The sequence below is a fragment of the Callorhinus ursinus genome, unplaced genomic scaffold (assembly GCF_003265705.2).
Source record: "Callorhinus ursinus isolate GAN/ISIS: 27379988/994484 unplaced genomic scaffold, GSC_fseal_2.0 scaffold4, whole genome shotgun sequence".
Lineage (NCBI taxonomy): Eukaryota > Metazoa > Chordata > Mammalia > Carnivora > Otariidae > Callorhinus > Callorhinus ursinus.
Genome location: NW_027397066.1, coordinates 48903495 through 48920991, shown reverse-complemented (window position 1 = coordinate 48920991; position 17497 = coordinate 48903495). Strand labels below are relative to the sequence as shown.

The 17497-nt window shown below is 36.6% G+C and overlaps 1 protein-coding gene and 1 pseudogene across 5 annotated transcripts in view; one reads left to right on the top strand and one right to left on the bottom strand.

Annotated features, from left to right (window-relative positions):
• The window catches only part of ADGRL3 (adhesion G protein-coupled receptor L3), a 790703-nt gene that overhangs the window by 672232 nt on the left and 100974 nt on the right, over positions 1-17497 (bottom strand). The window lies entirely within an intron of this gene.
• LOC112835486 (large ribosomal subunit protein eL28-like) lies at positions 4914-6104 on the top strand (annotated as a pseudogene).

The following is a 17497-nucleotide window of genomic DNA, read 5'->3' as shown; positions in this document are numbered from 1 at the left end:
TAAGTATAAACATGTAAATATACCCAAGATTCTGAACAGAATAAGACAAAGGAAAACTTTAATATCTTGGACATATAGGACAGAAAGTACTATTGATATGCAGATTTTTGTCAAATTATTCAGTGATTTTTTTTTCCAAGTGGTTGTAGAGAGGACCAAAATTTTCTTTCCCAATAATGAAACAAAAGTGAAAGATTGTGTTTTCCTTGACTGGTGTTTTTTGAGCTTCCAAAAATGCCACATTTCAATCTAAAATTTTGTTTACATTTTTCACCAAAAAATAACCCTGGAAAGAAAGTATAAGTTAGTAATTCAGGGTTTGTTTCAAAACCAGGCAGCCTGGTTCTTCATTACACCAGTTACCCATTGTCATCTGGACAAGTTATTTAATATCTCCAAGTTTCTATTTTCTTTTAACTAAAATGGTCATAATATGCAAGACTGCTATATAAGAGGGATGCCTGGGTGGTTCAATCAGTTAAGCGTCTGCCTTTGGCTCAGGTCATGATACCAGGGTCCTGGGATCGAGCCCCGCCTCGGGCTCCCTGCTCAGCGGGGAGCCTGCTTCTCCCTCTCCCTCAGCCTGCTGCTCCCTCTGCTTGTGCTCTCTCTCTCTCTGGCAAATAAATAAATAAAATCTTAAAAAAAAAAAAAAGATTGCTATAAGAATCAAATTAGAGAATTAATTTATAGAACTTGCCAAATATCTGATAACTAATAATCGCTAAATAAATATGAGATTTCACTAGCCTTGTGACTGTCGACATAATAATCCTATTTAAAATATTTTTATTCTCTGGATATTAAATTTGCCAAGGAAAAAACACAGAAAATTTAACGGAAGGAGTTTTCTTATTTGCATAATCTTAGAGCTGTTGTAACTGGGCTAAAGTGTGGTGTGCACTACAATTGTAGATGTAGTGTATTCGGTGGTGCAAAGCTATTATCCTGATGAGGGCCCCTGGTGACACTTATCTGAAGACTATTCAGAGCGGCTTTGTCATTCTGTGAACTAGCATGAGCTAACTCTGCAGAACAGTGACAAGACTGCAGCAGTGTGTGTGTAGTGAATGCTTCTGAAAAGGAATGATGACTCAAATCATGAGAACCATAATGATGTGACACTACTTCATGAGTCACAAACTTTCCCAAGCATTACCTCATTTGATCCTCTAAACAATCTTGACCTAACAGCAAGGCAAATACTATGGCCCTTTGGCTGCCAGGTAATTGAGAGTTCTGAAATGGTAAGTTTGGTCCATTAGCAAAACCAGAGTTAAAATCTCTATCTTGAGTCTCTTTGTCTAGTGCTGCTGGTAACAGTCCTCTTCCAAAGTTAAGTAGATTGAATTTGAAAAAAAATCATTTATTTTCAATAATACCCTATTTATTTTCTTCTTATAATGCACAAAAATAATAGCTCTGAGTTTTTACATCAGGGTGGAGAAGAGTAAAAAAGATTTTCAGAAGATATTTTGCTATTAAAACTGTTAGTGTGACAGGCTGGAAGGCTGATACAGTCCCTGGATATTCCATCTATAAGAAGAGAAGCTGCAATCTTCACTTTGCCTTTTCTTCCTCCAATCAAAGGATATAACTGGGAAACAAGCTACTTTGCTCTCCACTAATCTGTATTCACATTTCACAATTCATACTTACTGTGCCCTTCAAAAAAGTACCAAGCCCAGTGCATAAAGAAAAGCCTACTAATGTCTCCCTTATGCAAGAAGCAAAAAAAACAAGTTAATAGCTTTTGATGTAGAGAGATTCATTTCCAGCCCTCCTATAAACCCCGTAAGGATCCTGGCAGTACATAATAAATGTACTCTAACCACTCTTTGAATAATGACACGGCAAAAGCCTTTGTGAGGTTCCTATTAATCTTTGGGTCAAAAGTGCCTTCAATCTACTAAGGTACTTGCAAATGGTTCCACCACAAATCTGCCATATATTTTGAAAAGTTAAAATAATTGCTACTTCTTTAGCAGTACCAGCAGCTTAGATAGTAGTCTACCAGATCCTCTCCCCGATTTAGCTCTAAGAAATATACTAACGTGCTTAAAAAACATACATTGCAGTTCCAGCCTCACGGTTGATAACAAAACAATCACAACACCAAAAAGTGACCACAGTTTTCAGAGCTGTAAGGGAATTTAGAAATCAACAGAGCTTTCATTTCTATGAGTTTCAAGGGTTTACTTTTATACCTTTCCAGGTAATAAAATACCCCCAAAAGTTAAGTCTGAGTGGAAGTTTAAAAGTTTAATGCCTTAAGAAAAAACTTAAAAACAAATCAATTTACACTGTTAAATTTTTGTATTATCAGGAATTTACTATTTATCTTTAACAAAATTCATCTTGAGTAAGAGGCATTAGGAGAATGGCCTGAAATTGTCTACTTGCCTTTCCATAGTTCAAAAGAAGGGAAGGGAAAGGGATGGGGGAGGGAGGGGTGCGCCACATTATATATCAGACACTTGGTATGTTCACAAAAAAATGTACTCAAATATTTAAAAATCCCAAGGTAAAAAGTCCTAAAAACATGAAAATGACATAGAACTGAATGGGACAATTCCAAATCATTTCCTGAATCAAACCAGTTTTTTTTTTATAGTTTACTACTATAATTCTAGAAATTTACCATTATCTTTCACCTGAAAACCAGTTTTTTTTAATAGTTCACTACTATAATTCTAGAAAATTACCATTATCTTTCACCTGAAAAACTGCAAAAGCATTGTAACTGATCTCCTGCCTTTTACTCTTAGCCCCAACTCACGCCCAGTTCATTACCCATCTAGTAACCAGAATGATCTTTTACAAGGTAAATGAGATCTATCATTCTTTCTTCTTGTAACTGTCTAAACTGATTTACAAGTAGAAGAAAATCTAAATTTCTTACTGTGGCATTTTAGGATCCTACATAATTCAGACCTAGCATATCTTTCTAACTTTATATTTTATCCCACTTGGTCTGCCATACTAAATGCCAACCCAATTGGCCTTTTCTGCCTTTGAAATAAGCCAAGTTTGTTTCAAGGCTCTTGCATTTGCTATTACCCCAGCTCCTCAAGAGGCTTCCTCTTTGTTATCATTTGGGTCTCATCTCAAATCTTACTCCTTAATGGAGCCTAGGTGAGCATTCCCAGATCATTCTACATTTCTTCACCTTGTACTTTACATTGTATTTTAATTGTATTTAGCACTATCTGAAATTGTTCTATTCAATAACTTATTTATAATTTTTTCCATAGTCTATCCCCCCCACCCAAATAGAATTAAATTTCATGAGAGAAGGGATAAATTTCCGTTTACTGCTGTGTCCCAGTGCCTCAGTTCTGGGACACAGTAGAAAGTCTCAATAAATATCTACAAATGAAAGACTTAAAGCATGAGAATTCAGAACTGTATTTTTACACATGATATCTGGGAAATGGGGAGAATTAGACAAACTTATTCTAGAAGTTCATTTCACATTTAACTTACTAAGAAGTGGTGTCATCCTGAGAATTTGTTACTAAGACTGAGAGCAATCTGAAAATGGTTTTATGGCATTTTAGAAAACATCAGTCAAAACCCCATAAGAGCCAATCAAGTCTGACTCCTGTTGTATCTCTTGGTCCCTAGTCTTCTTTCATGATTTCCAGAAGTTGCTGGTAAGAGGAAGAATCCTATTAAATTTATGTAGAAAAGACTTAAAAGCAAGCCCATCCTGGCTCCTTGCCTCTGCAGTCCCTCCTTCAGGATTACTTGAACTACACTTTTTTTTTTAGGCTTATATTAATTACTTTTTATTTATTTATCTCTTTTATTTTAATTTCAGTATAGTTAACATACAGTATTATATTAGTTTCAGGCTTGCAATATAGTGATTCAACAATTATACACATTACTTGGTATTTATCATGATGGAACTACACTTTAAACACTGTCTTTAGACACTTAGTCCCTAATGCCATGGAAGAAAGCTTTATACAGAGCCCTTGCCTAATTTCCTGAGGCTCCCCACAGGGGAATTTGTGTCTAGTTTCAGTTGTATATCAGACCTTTTACTCAATTCCTATGGGTAGTTTGGGGTGACCTATAAAGCAGTTATTAATTGTGTCTTGGAACTGAGGTAGAGAATCAAACACTGTCCATAGTCAACCGTGGACCAGATATCAAATCAGAAGTAAGGGTGTGGGACAAGGCACCTAAAGTGCCCCAGAGATTACTACATGGCAAAAGGCAGACACACTCAGAAATGTGTTAGGTGGGTTCCTGCTCAATAAAGAAAAAAACAATTTCATCTATTACAGTAAGGAGAAATAACTGATGTATTTAAATTATGTCCAATTTTTAGAGAAGTTTCAGGGTTACAAAAAAAATTAAGCAGAAAGTATAGAGTTCCCTTATAAACCTTATCTTAGGTAAGAACTGAGCATTTCCTCCTCTGGAGAAGGCAGACCTGATTCTTATCAGTCTCAGAAAGTATTAGCTCTGCTTTGCACACTTTTCCCTGTCCACACCCTCCCCCCAGGCCTCTCTTAAAACTTTCACTATACCTTACCCTTCAAATCTCAGCTTAAAGATCCCTTCCTTAGGTAGACTTTCTTGATATCCCAGGTTGTATCAAGCTCCCATGTATGTGTTTGCACTTAAAAACATAAATTACAAGTTCTTATTGCAATAGTTACCTCATAAGTATCCAATGACTGAATTAATGAGTGATGAAGATGATTAGATAATACATTGCATTTCCAACAAAGCGTGAAAAACGGAGGCTAAGCAGAATTTAACCATCGTACTACTGACATTTGGGAATGGGTATTTCTTGGCCATGGGAGGCTGTCCTGGGCATTACAGAATGTTTAGAATCATCCCTGACCTCTTCACACTAGGTTCCAATAGTACACATTGCCACCCCCACCTCAATGGTAACAACCAAGAAATGTTTCCAGACATTGTCAAATGTCTCCAAGAAAGCAAAACTACCCCCCAGTTGTGAACCACTGGGCTTCAATAAACTGACTGGAATCTTCTGCAAAATTAATAGTTTCCAAGAAGCTAACAGAATGGGAAAGTGCTCACCTTCAGCCAGCGGGAAAGGTAAAGTGCCCTAGAGATTACTACATGGCAAAAGATGGACACGCTCAGAAACGTGTTAGGTGGGTTCCTGCTCGATAAAGAAAAAAACAAGTTCATCTATTACGGTAAGGAGAAATAACTGATGTATTTAAATTATGTCCACTTTATTTTTAGAGAAGTTTCAAAAAAAATTAAGCAGAAAGTATAGAGTTCCCTTATAAACTACCTCACTCTATCCCCCTAAACAGGCAGTTTCCCTTATTAGTACATCTTGTATTAGTGTGATATATTTGTTAGAGTTAATGAGCAAATATTAATTATTAACTAAAGGCCATTATTCACATTAGGGTTCATTCTGTGTATTGTGCATTCTATGGGTTTTAACAAATTTATGGGAACATACATCAATATTATAGTGTACTACAGGATAGTTTCACTGCTCTAAAATCTGTGTTCCAACTGTCCATCCTTCTCCCATTCTCATGAGCCCCTGGCAACCACTGATCTTTTTACTATATCTCAAGTTTTCCCATTCCAAAAATATTGCATAGTTGGACTCTTTCTGTCTCCAGCCACCTTAGTGAGAGGAGTTGCTGCCATCACCACCCACCTGCAATGGATGGTCTTGCACAACTACTCCAGCTTCCTGATCAAGAGGAACAAGCAGACATACAGCACCGAACCCCAGAACCTGAAGGCTCACAATTCCTTCCCTACAATGGGCTGATTTGCTCCAAGCCTGTGGGCGTGGAGCCAGTGGCCAGAAAGCAAAGGTGTAGAGGTAGTCACGAAGCAGACATCCGGCCAGCGGAAACCGGCCACCTCATGAGTGGACTACCATCAGTAAGAACACCTGGGCTACCCTTCGCAGAATCAGACACATGATTCACAAGAACAAATACCACCCAGATCTGCACATGGCTGCCATTCACAAAGCCAGCACCATCCTGAGCAGCTAGAAGCCTATGATGGTGAAGAGGAAGCTACTGCCCCACCAACAGCTCCTGAACACCTGCCCCCCACCTCCAAGTCAATAAAGATGTCAACCACAAAAAAAAAAGAAAAAAAAATCACATGTTGAAATTATAGAGTATGGAATCAGACTAGCTTCTTCACCAAGAAATATGCGTGTAAGAGTCCTCCCCATCTTTCAATGCGCTGATATCTGTGAATAATATACCATTGTCTGGATATACCACAGTTTGTTCATCCATGCACCTATTGAAGGACATCTTCCAAGATTTGGCAATGAGGAATGAAGCTTATATAAACCTTCATGTGCAGTTTTTTGTGTAGACACATGTTTTCAACATTTGGATAAACACCAAAGAACATGACTGCTAAATCATATGTAAGAGTATTAAAAAAAAAAAAAAAAAAAACCTGCCATACTGGAGCACCTGGCTGGCTTAGTTGGAAAAGCATCCAATTCTTTATCTCAGGGTCATGAGTTCAAGGCCCAGGCTGGGTATAGAGATTATTAAAAATAAATAAAGCTTTTTAAAAAGTAAACATCTTAAAAACAGAAACAAAAACTGTCACACTGTTTTCCAAAGTGGTTGTATCATTATGCATTCTCATCAGCAAAGAATGAGAGTTCCTGTTGCTCTATATCCTCACCAACACTGGCTGGTGTTGGTGTTTTGGATTTTAGCGATTCCAGTAAGTGTGTAGTGGTACCTCATTGTTGTTCTAATTTACCATTTTCTAATGACCAATGATGCTGTGCATATTTTCATATGCTTCTTTGCCAGCTGCATATCTTCCTTAGTAAGTTATCTGTTCAGATCCTTTGCCCACTTTTTGATTGTATTGTTTTTGTTTGTGCCCATTAAGAATTCTTTGTATACATTGAATAGCAGTCTTTTATCAGATTAAATGTTTTGCAGTCTTTCTCCAAGTTATGACTTTTCCATTCTTAACAGAGCAAAAATTTTTAATTTTAATGAAGTTTATCAATGTTTTCTTTCATAGACTGTGTCTCAGCTGTTGTATAAAAAGTCTTCACCAAAACTCAAGTTCACCTAAACTTTATCCTATATTGTCTTCTAGATGTTTTACAGTTTTGAGATATACATTATGTCTTTCATTTATTTATTGAGTGAATTTTTGTGAAAGATTTAAGGTGTGTTTCTAGCTTCATTTGTTTTACATGTGGATATCCAGGTGTTGAATACCATTTGTTGAAAAGATTCTTTTTTTTTTCACTAAGTTGCCTTTGCTCTTCAGTGGACTATGAGTTGATTATATTTGTGAGAGTCTACTTCTGTTCCATTTTCTTTCACCAATACCATACTGTCGTAATTACTATAGCTTTATGGTAAATCTTGAAGTCTGATAGCATCATTCTTTCAACTTTGTCCTTCTCTTTCTAAATTTTTAATAATGGTTTATGAGCACTAAGACACCTAAAGTATCTAGGTGTACATAACATGATTTGAAAGTTGCTCTGAGGGCAAAAGCGTAGGTTTTTTTTAAATGAGTTGATAGGAGCACTAACTATGGGCAGAAACAATAGAGCTTATTCCCCACATTATAAAATCTGGGCAGACCTGGTCCTCAAACTATAGCCCTGGTCTTCTAGCTCTTTTCATACTACCACAGCATCAAATGCCATATATTCTGGAAGGAATAATAATAAAATGGAAGTAACCTGGGTCTACTAATCATGATTTAGAGAGTACCTAAGAAAATCACCTGACATGCACTGGATACAAGCAAGAAATAAATCTTTATTGTCTTAAAACTTTTATTTGTAACTGCAATATAGCTTATATTATCCTGAATTACACCCTAGAAATAGTAGGTTGTTTTCTGGTTTTTGTTTTGTCAGCATCATTCAACAGTCAGAATAAGAAGCTCAGAAAGCAGAAGACATACGTAAAGTTGAAATTTGGCACAAAGTAGAATGTCCTTGCTTAAGATCTAGATATCCTTTATCCTTTCTCTACCAGAATAATACATCTAAGATATTAACTATTCATCTGAAGTCACAACCTAGACCAGAATATACCCATTCCACTCTTTCTAACTCCTGTAGAACATGCATAATTTATTTACAGGCATTAAATTTGTAGGGTCCACAAGCACTCAGCCTGAGGTGATTCAATTATCTTCCCCAGAAGTGGGACAAGTAAAAAGCAGCAGATGAAAGAAAAGGGAACAAAGGAACTCTAAAAAAATATAAGCTGATCTTAGAAGGCATGGAAAAAGCATTTCTTAGAAAGTAGTAATTGTAATAAGGATGCTCATCATTTTCACATGCTATCTTTATTCCCAAAAAGGCTCAAAGGATTTTGGATTTGATCTCGTAATTTCAATACCTGTGTGAGTGCTTGAGAAAACTAATAATTCTCACAAGATACTCTCTTTGAAGGCACCAAAGTGGAGGATATAATTATATGCCCTGACAGATTGATCACTTGACTACACCCTAGAATAACCCATGCCCTTGGCAAAGAATGGAAAATTGGTATTCTTCACAGAGGGAAAGCAGATTCTTCATTTAAGTAGCCATTGTTTAAAGTCAGGAGAGACAGCAAAACTATTTGTACATATATCAGAAGCCAACACTATAGGTATAGTTTACCAAGAGCTTAAGCACTCTACTGTTCCATAAATCTGGTCATTTAATAAATAATCTTTGAATGCTTAATCAGAATAAGAGTTGGTCCATTTTATACATTTATATTTACTAGGTTTCATCCAGGAGAAAGAAAGTCTCTACTTTTCTAAGAGCTCTCATAATCTGCACATGATCTTAGAAACTGGGCAGTGAGACTACCTTGAATGTTTTCTAGACCTTAACCTTCCCATGACTTTTTGAAATCTGACAAGCAGAAGACCCTTTAACAGTATATGGCATTCATATCTAATGTTTAAAGGTTAAACAGTATATATACATTCAGCAGACAATTTGTGCCAAGTGCCAAAAAATAATAACTCAAATCCTAAAATGAGTTCTTGATATATGTAAAGTTGCTTGCAAAGGAGAAAAACAGATAAATTAGCATAATTCCTTCTTTCCTCAATATCCTTGGCAGCAAAGAACAAAACCCCCCACTGGTAAAAAGCTGCTCCATCTGCCATCATATTGCAAGAACAGCTTGCTTTCTTGGAAAGATGATTTATGGGACAACCAAATCATATCTTTCATTTTGGAGGGTGGAAGATTGTGGTAGTGAAGTTTCTGTGGAGAATGTCCATGTATTGTAGGCCCATTGGCAAATATACCTAAAAAGCCATACTCTGAACTAATGTAATTACCAGCAATCTACCTTCCCTTTCCTTCGAACCTCTTTAAAGCATGAGGTTGTTATTCTTATCTAAAGACACTGCTATGTATACATGATTTATTAAGAAAGTTGTGCACATAAGAACGAGAATTTTTAGTATGATAAATGATCATTGCTACACAGCAATATGGAAGTATTATGGTGGAAGTAAGTGTCTTGCTAATTTTCACATATAGACAATAAGTACATAGGATGCTAGTAACATTCCCCAGTAGTGATTCCTCTGCATTTTAATCTGTAGATGCAAAAAAAGGTGGGAGACTTAAATGATCTGACTCAAGTCCCCAGTATAAAACTGTGGCAGAGACAAATTAGTGTTTGAGATGTGACCTGAGATACTGAACCACATGGTAGACCAAACAGTCTCTGAATTTACTGAAATTCAATAGGTTTCCAGAAAAGTAATTGACAGATATGAGTTCCTCTCTTCCTCCACATTTTCTCCCCTCTGAAAAATCAATTAGAAATAAGCAACGTTTAAAACTTTACATTTTCATGACTCAAAATAAATTCTGATCTCTTAAAATTTACTTTGGAGCCACATAATTTAAAGGAGTATTCTTTTGTTGACATATGCAGCAAAAGTATAAATGAATATTTTACTTTATTATAAAGAAAAGAAACATAAAATAGAAAGTTAAAATAATATTCTTTTCCATTACAGTATCTTTTTAAATAAGACAGTAAACTAATACTCTTATCAACAACTCAGTAATGTTGATTGTGAAAATTCCTCCTTCCTTGGCTTCATGACCTTCAGAATTGTAATTTAATGATGAGAGGAAGGTTTCAGAGACCCTTTTAAGACAAGGCAAATCTTCAGAACTATTATGCCATTTGGTTTTACATATGCATTTTAATTTTTCTACTTTATGACTCCATTAATCTCTCATTTTAAACAGCCTCCATTTTTAATTAAAGTACAAGTTTTGCAGACTTTATTTTTATTGCTGACTGATGCCTTCACTAACGGTTTTTATTCTATTGTGAATCTCAAATGCAGTTATGGTGCCAGGCTGAATCAACACACTAGCTGCAGTCTTAAGTGAATGAACGGGTTAAGCATAGTAAGCGTCCCCCATGAAGTCTTAAAAACTCTAGAATATAAATATGCAAACACCTGAAGGTCACTCATACCAAAACCTCAAGGTATATGAAAACCATGAGCAGCAATGAACATAGATGAGCCCCTTTCTCTCTCCTCCCACTCACGACACCTTCCAGGGCTCCTGCTGTGCCACAGCCCTTCACACTTAGGAGCAGCGTCAGAGAGGAGGTCCTGTTCCTTCTCTCTCAACAGAGGGCAAAACTGGTACAAGGCTAGTTTTCAGTGAATCCTACTCAACAGGAGCAGCGTTCTTATGCCAGGGTCCTTTCCCTTTTTCTGGGCCTTTTCCTTTTTTCACAGACCTGCATGCCCAGAAGTGTCTTTCTCTTCCCACTACAAATTCTTTAGAACAAGCCTTATGCTTGCTTTCTTCAGGGAGATCTAAATTCTCCAGCTTCGCTCTCCACAAATAGGGAGGTGAAACTATCTGAGGAGGATGGGGTTGGAAACCTTGCTTTTTCATTGAAGCTCCATTTTTTTAAATTGGCTTTGGTGATTCCAAAAGCCACAGTTTGATCTCAATTCCCAATTGATTCAGGAATGAAACAGAAGGGTGTGATTAATTTGTACTAAACACCTAACCAATGGGATAAAAAATTAAATTGATAATCATCCAGTGTCTGGACTACAGAACTCACTTTTCAGTAAAATATGCTATATACCTTAATTGTACTCTAAATTGTTGAAAAATATTATGTTTATATACAAAATATATCCTTCATCTGTATTGTTTCCATACTTTTGGAAAGACCTGTATTGTTTGCATTCTTTCATATTCCATATCATTAATTGATATCTGTAATTCATGAATTTGTTACAGAATGAGTAAACTCATCAAGAATAGTTTTCAGTCAAAATAAAAATCAGTAACATCAAAACATTAAACAAGTAAAATAGTTTTATAAAAAGAAGTCTTTTTTGTTAAGATTTCACTTATTTATTGTTTTTTATTATTATGTTATGTTAATCACCAAACATTACATCATTAGTTTTTGATGTAGTGTTCCATGATTCATTGTTTGCATATGGAAATCGGAGGGGGAGACGAACCATGAGAGACTATGGACTCTGAGAAACAAACTGAGGGTTCTAGAGGGGAGTGGGTTGGGGGGATGGGTTAGCCTGGTGATGGGTATTAAAGAGGGCACTTATTTATTTATGAGAGAGTGTGTGCATGAGCGGAGGGAGGTGCAGAGGGGGAGGGGGAGGAAGGGGGAAAAAAATCTCAAAATTCATACCAAGCATGGAGCCAGATGCAGGGCTGATCCCACGCCCCGAAGATCATGGCCAAGTTGAAACCAAAAGTGGGATGCTCAACCGAGTCATCCAGGCACCCCTAAAAAGAACAGTCTTTAAAGTTAAAAATCCCTGTTTAAATTCCAGCTCCAAGATTCATTTGATATGTGAATCTGTGCAAGTTACTTAATATCTCTAATCCCGGGGCGCCTGGGTGGCTCAGTTGGCTAGGTGACTGCCTTCAGCTCAGGTCATGATCCTGGAGTCCCTGGATCGAGTCCCACATCGGGCTCCCTGCTGGGCAGAGAGTCTGCTTCTCCCTCTGACCCTCCCCCCTCTCATGTGCTCTCTCTCTCATTCTCTCTCTCTCAAATAAATAAATAAAATCTTTAAAAAAAAAATCTCTAATCCCTAGTTTCCTGATCTGTGAAATATGAATGACAATATTACCTCATAAATTTGAATGTAGGTTGGAAACAGTTTCTCAGAATGGTGTTAGGCAATTAATAACTGATCAAGACAGTTTAGATACTGTCATCATCATGTGGTAATCTTATCATAAGTAACCATTTTTCATTATTATATTAATTTTCAAAAAGTACATTTCCAAGCTTATAGAAAAATAATCTTTAACTCCATAATTCTAGTTTTTCATTCTCACCTTGCCCACTAATTATTTGACATTGGGCATGTTACCTTTTCATTATGAACCTTAGTCTCTGCATCTAGAAAATGATGTTTTGAAAACCGCAGAATTTTTGTACACAGGGATTCAATACTGGATATGTGGTAGTTAGCACAGAATAAGTGTTAAACAAATATGATTTCCTTTCCCTCCTTCACTTGACCAAAAGAATGAGTTCATTTTGTCTTCTTTATAGTAAGAGATTGCCAATGGTTGTTGTAGCCTTTGGGCTTCATCTGCTGAAAAGCCAGAATCCCTTTGCCCTTTCAAATCAAGTTCTAGAAAATGGTTGCACAAGGGAAGTATGGGAAATTGACCGGAAAGGGACACTTAGGGAACTTTCTGGAGTGATGAGAATGTTCTAAATTTTGTTTTAGGGGGTGGCTACCCAGTTGAATATAACTGTCAAAAATGACTGAAGAACTCTTATGAGGTGTACATATTATTTTACATTAATCAAATCTAAATGTTTTTAAACCCAGGCTAATCTGAGAGTTAGAAAAACAAAAGGCTGTCTATCTTCTTTCTATGAATCTTTATTATTAAATAATTATAGAAAAAAAGCTTGAGGGGCGCCTGGGGGGTGGCCCAGTGAAACATCTGCCTTCAGCTCAAGTCATGATCTCGGGGTCCTGGGATCCAGCCCCAGGTCTGGCTCCCTGCTCAGTGGAAATCTGCTTCTCCCTCACCCTCTGCTGCTCCCCCTACTTGTGCTCTCTCAATCCCTTTCTCTCTGTATCAAATAAATAAATAATATCTTTAAAAAAAAGAAAAGAAAAAAGTTTGAAATAGTAGGCAACATTTAAAAACTAGTAAAGATCACATGGAAACCTAGATGCCCTACTTCTCTTTAAAAATCAGAAGACCTGGTAAGAATGAATACACATTTCCTCAAGTAACAGTCACTAAAAGTGAATAAAAGCTAACAAATTAGAAAGAGTTTGCCCCAGACCCTACCAACTCTAGTGTTTCCTACACCAACCACCCAAACTTATGAAAACAGAAGCCTCACTGATATTGTAATCCATTTTACAATACCATATTTAACATAGTTTTTGGTACTTTAAATTGAAACTCTCCTCAGAAGAGGAAGTTGAATAACAATACAATAATGTAGAAATTCTAATACATATGTCCTACTGTTAAAAGCCCAAATGTAAGACTAAAACTCAGTTTTCAAAGGAAGATACAACTGCTGTATTACAACAAAAGCGTATCTTGTTTATTATAGACTTAAAGTAGTTGAAAAAATCATGTACAAAATCTATTGTTTCAAAGAAATAAGTGCTTTAATTTATTCCTGCAAGTGGATTATGCAAGGCACATGGCTTAAAATTGGTAAGAAACACTGGTGGTTTGGGTTTTTTTTTTTAATACAATCTTGTCTTCACAATTTAATAATTCCATCTTGTCTCATAATTTAATGAGTTACAAGTATGACCCAGAACTCTCTCTTTGCCTAAACTTGAGCAGTAGTATCCAAACACTCAGGATTCTAAGGCAGGTACCACCAGTTTGTTGCACTGGCAAAAGTGATTCACTTCTAGGACTGGTAGAATCACTTGAGCTGATTCTTACCTTAAGATGAGAAAAACCTTCCTATTAAAGGTCCACAATGCTCTGGATTTCAGTAAGCACTCACTGTATTAGTAATACTCATTTATGAGATTTAAATCAATGAGAAGACACCCAGGAGAAATTACACCAAGGCCCTTTGGAGCTAGTTCAAACAGACACAATCAGAACCACAGGAACATATTATTATTATTATAAGAATGCCACACATACACACATGGCACACACACAACACACACAATTAACTTTTAAAATAAAAATCTGAAAATTGTAACAAGCAAAATAATAAAGGGATAATAAGCATGCAAATGCTAAAATATTCATATTCGATCAAATAGAGAATACACTAAGTAAAAAACCTGTTATAAAGCCTAAAAAAGAATCTTGTTTTGTTTTGTTTTGTTTTTAAAGGGGCTCCTCACTGCTTGTTGCCATTCAAGAGCTGGTTTTTCAGTGGCATAACCCAAAGGCAGAGTGCAGTATTCAATCGCTTTATCCAATAATACAAACAAACAAGCTGGGAGCTTCATGACCTGAAGTGAACAGAGAGAATTTGGTCTCAACAGTACAGTGGGCATTCCCTTGGGAGCTGCGCAACTATTGGATTGAGATCAAGTGCCTTTCCCTACAAAATGAGAACTAAGGATTGAATCAATTAACTGAAGGCAAACCCAATCACACAATGAAGCCTTTACCACCATGAATGCAGCAGAAGAGCAAGGTAGGAGGGCCACTGCACAACTGTTCCACAATTAACTGCAGTGGCCACAAACAACACTGTAGCTTTCATTTACCTGGAGAGACTGTCACATCTGTGCACAGCAGCCACAGCTGCTGCCCAAGGCAGAGAAGGAAACTGTTCACACCCGTGAAGAAACAACCTATCTATTATCATCAGCTAATACTGAACATGATGACTTGTGAATAGAGCAAAGACTCTGCGTGGTGTTTCAATATATTTCTTCAAATTGTGATTGCCACAAGGTTTACCATATCCTTATTTTTTGTCAGATGCCTATTTTATGTAACCATCCAAAATGGGTGTGCATTCTTTAGTATTTATTAAATGAAATGAGGAAAGCAAACTAAATGAGGTAGTCTGTGGGAACCACTCATAAAATTCACCACTCTGTTTAAGAACACGGAATCACTTACTTTAAACCCTGGAGAAAGAAAGCTGTAGCAACTTTAAAAATCCCACATTTCAGACACTTATTGCTGCCACCTAAAATGTAAAATGAATATACATCTAATTAACTGGTCCTTATTATAAAAGTATAAAACTCCAAGCAATCAATCAAAGAAAATGACAGATTTAGTCCTCTAACAGTTCTTCCCTATAAACACTTTGTCACAACTACTTTCAGGTGAAAATCACAGATAGGACCATTTAATATTAAATTTGCTAGTGAGGCAGGCGCCTGGGTGGCTCAGTTGGTTAAGCGACTGCCTTCGGCTCAGGTCATGATCCTAGAGTACCCGGATCGAGTCCCACATCGGGCTTCCTGCTCAGCGGGGAGTCTGCTTCTCCCTCTGACCCTCTTCCCTCTCGTGCTTTCTATCTCTCATCCTCTCTCTGAAATAAATAAATAAAATCTTTAAAAAAAATTAAAAATAAATAAACAAATAAATAAATTTGCTAGTGAGGCAAAAAAGACTGGATCAATTCAAATGTATCAGTATCACCTTATTAACTGTCAACGTTTAGGTAACATCTTCAACGTGAAGGGCCCCATTCATTCTAAGCACTTCGCACGCACTAAATTATTAATCTCTACAACAACCTATAAAGGAGACACTATTATTATTCCCAGTTAACAGAGGAGGAAACTGAGTAACAGGAAGATGAGGTGACTTTTTCCCCTAAGACCACACAGCTAGTAAAGGCTGAAGCTAGGTTTCCAGAGAAGGCATTTCCTCTCCCAGGCTCTGAGAGTCTACTACACAATTAGCATCTAAACTACTCTCCCAAGAAGCAAATGTTTGGTGTGTGAACTCCATAACAAAAAGTTATAAATTTGGATAGTCACATGAGTTGACATTATAAGATAATCTAATTTATTTTTAAAGATTATTAGAATTTATACATACAAATGAATGCAATTTCTTTTATAAGTCACCTTTTAAAACATTTATGCAACAGAGCAAATTTTCCATTACTTAAGAAAGAGATATATTGGAATCCCTCCTCGAATTTAGCACCTCTATTAGAATTCATTTTCATACTCATTAATCACTAATGTTTTGGGGGTACCAATGAAATCCATAGCATATTTAATAGTATATTGCTATCTTTGGGGAGGGGGATTTCATCTTTTGAAAAGTCAAAATGTATTTTGAGCCAAGCCAGGTGAGTGAAGTGATAGAAACAGTTCATATAGTTTTTGACAAAACAGTAGGATTTACATCCCCATCCATTACTGATCATAAAGACAATTCCAGTGAGAAGTTTCAAAAATGATTCCGCAACATCCTCACCACTAGAATGTGTATAGTTTTCCAAAATGACTACTTTAAAAGACTGCCTTATTTGCATTAATTGCACTAATTCTGGAAGTTTGGTCTTTAAAATCACATTACTTTGTAGTTATATCTCATAATCTAAAATAAATAATGAATCAGGATTTTGTTTTATGGTATTTAAAAAATATGAATATGCATGATGATACATATGAACACTTTTTTAACCTGAATAATAAAAAATTCACAAAACTTTAGAGGTAAAATTAAATCTTACAAATATCTGTGACTGAAGGAATTTTTTCCAGCACTAAACAAAAATTTTAAAAAAGAGGAAAAAGAGAAAGTGAGAGGGTGTCCAAAAAGAAGCAAACAACGCTCAGTTCCACAAATTGTTCCAATTTTAATAAAAATTCCTTATACCTATTTGTTAGACAAAAACAGGCAAGGACACTTCTTTTTCCGCCTTCTTGGAGCCTGTGGAGGCCTGCTGGGAACAGGACTCTTATAATGCCAAATAACGTCCGGAAAGCTGTGGTCCCAGGCCATTTTTGCTGGCTATAAGCAGGGGTCTCCCGAACCAGAGGGAGCACACAGCTCTTCTTAAAATCAAAGGTGTTTATGCTAGAGATGAAACGGAATTCTATCTAGGCAAGAGATGTGCTTATGTGTACAAAGCAATGAACAAACACAGTGACTCCTGGTGGCAAACCAAACAAAACCAGAGTAATCTGGAGAAAAGTAACTCACGCTCATGGAAACAGTGGCATGGTTCTTGCCAAATTCCGAAGCAACCTTCCTGCTAACGCCATTGGCCACAGAATCCATGTGATGCTGTACCCCTCAAAGATTTAAATTTAATGAAAAGTAAATAAATAAAGGTGTAGATTTAAACACACACACACACACACACACACAAGGACAAGATTTTGGGAAACACCTGCTTCGAAGGGTCCACTAGCCAGTAGCCCTCACTTTGTTATCTTTAACACTGGGCGAATTCTCACTCTCCCAACAAATGAGCAGCTCCTATGCATCCCCCTCATCCTACTGCAGCTTCATTGCTTCCCT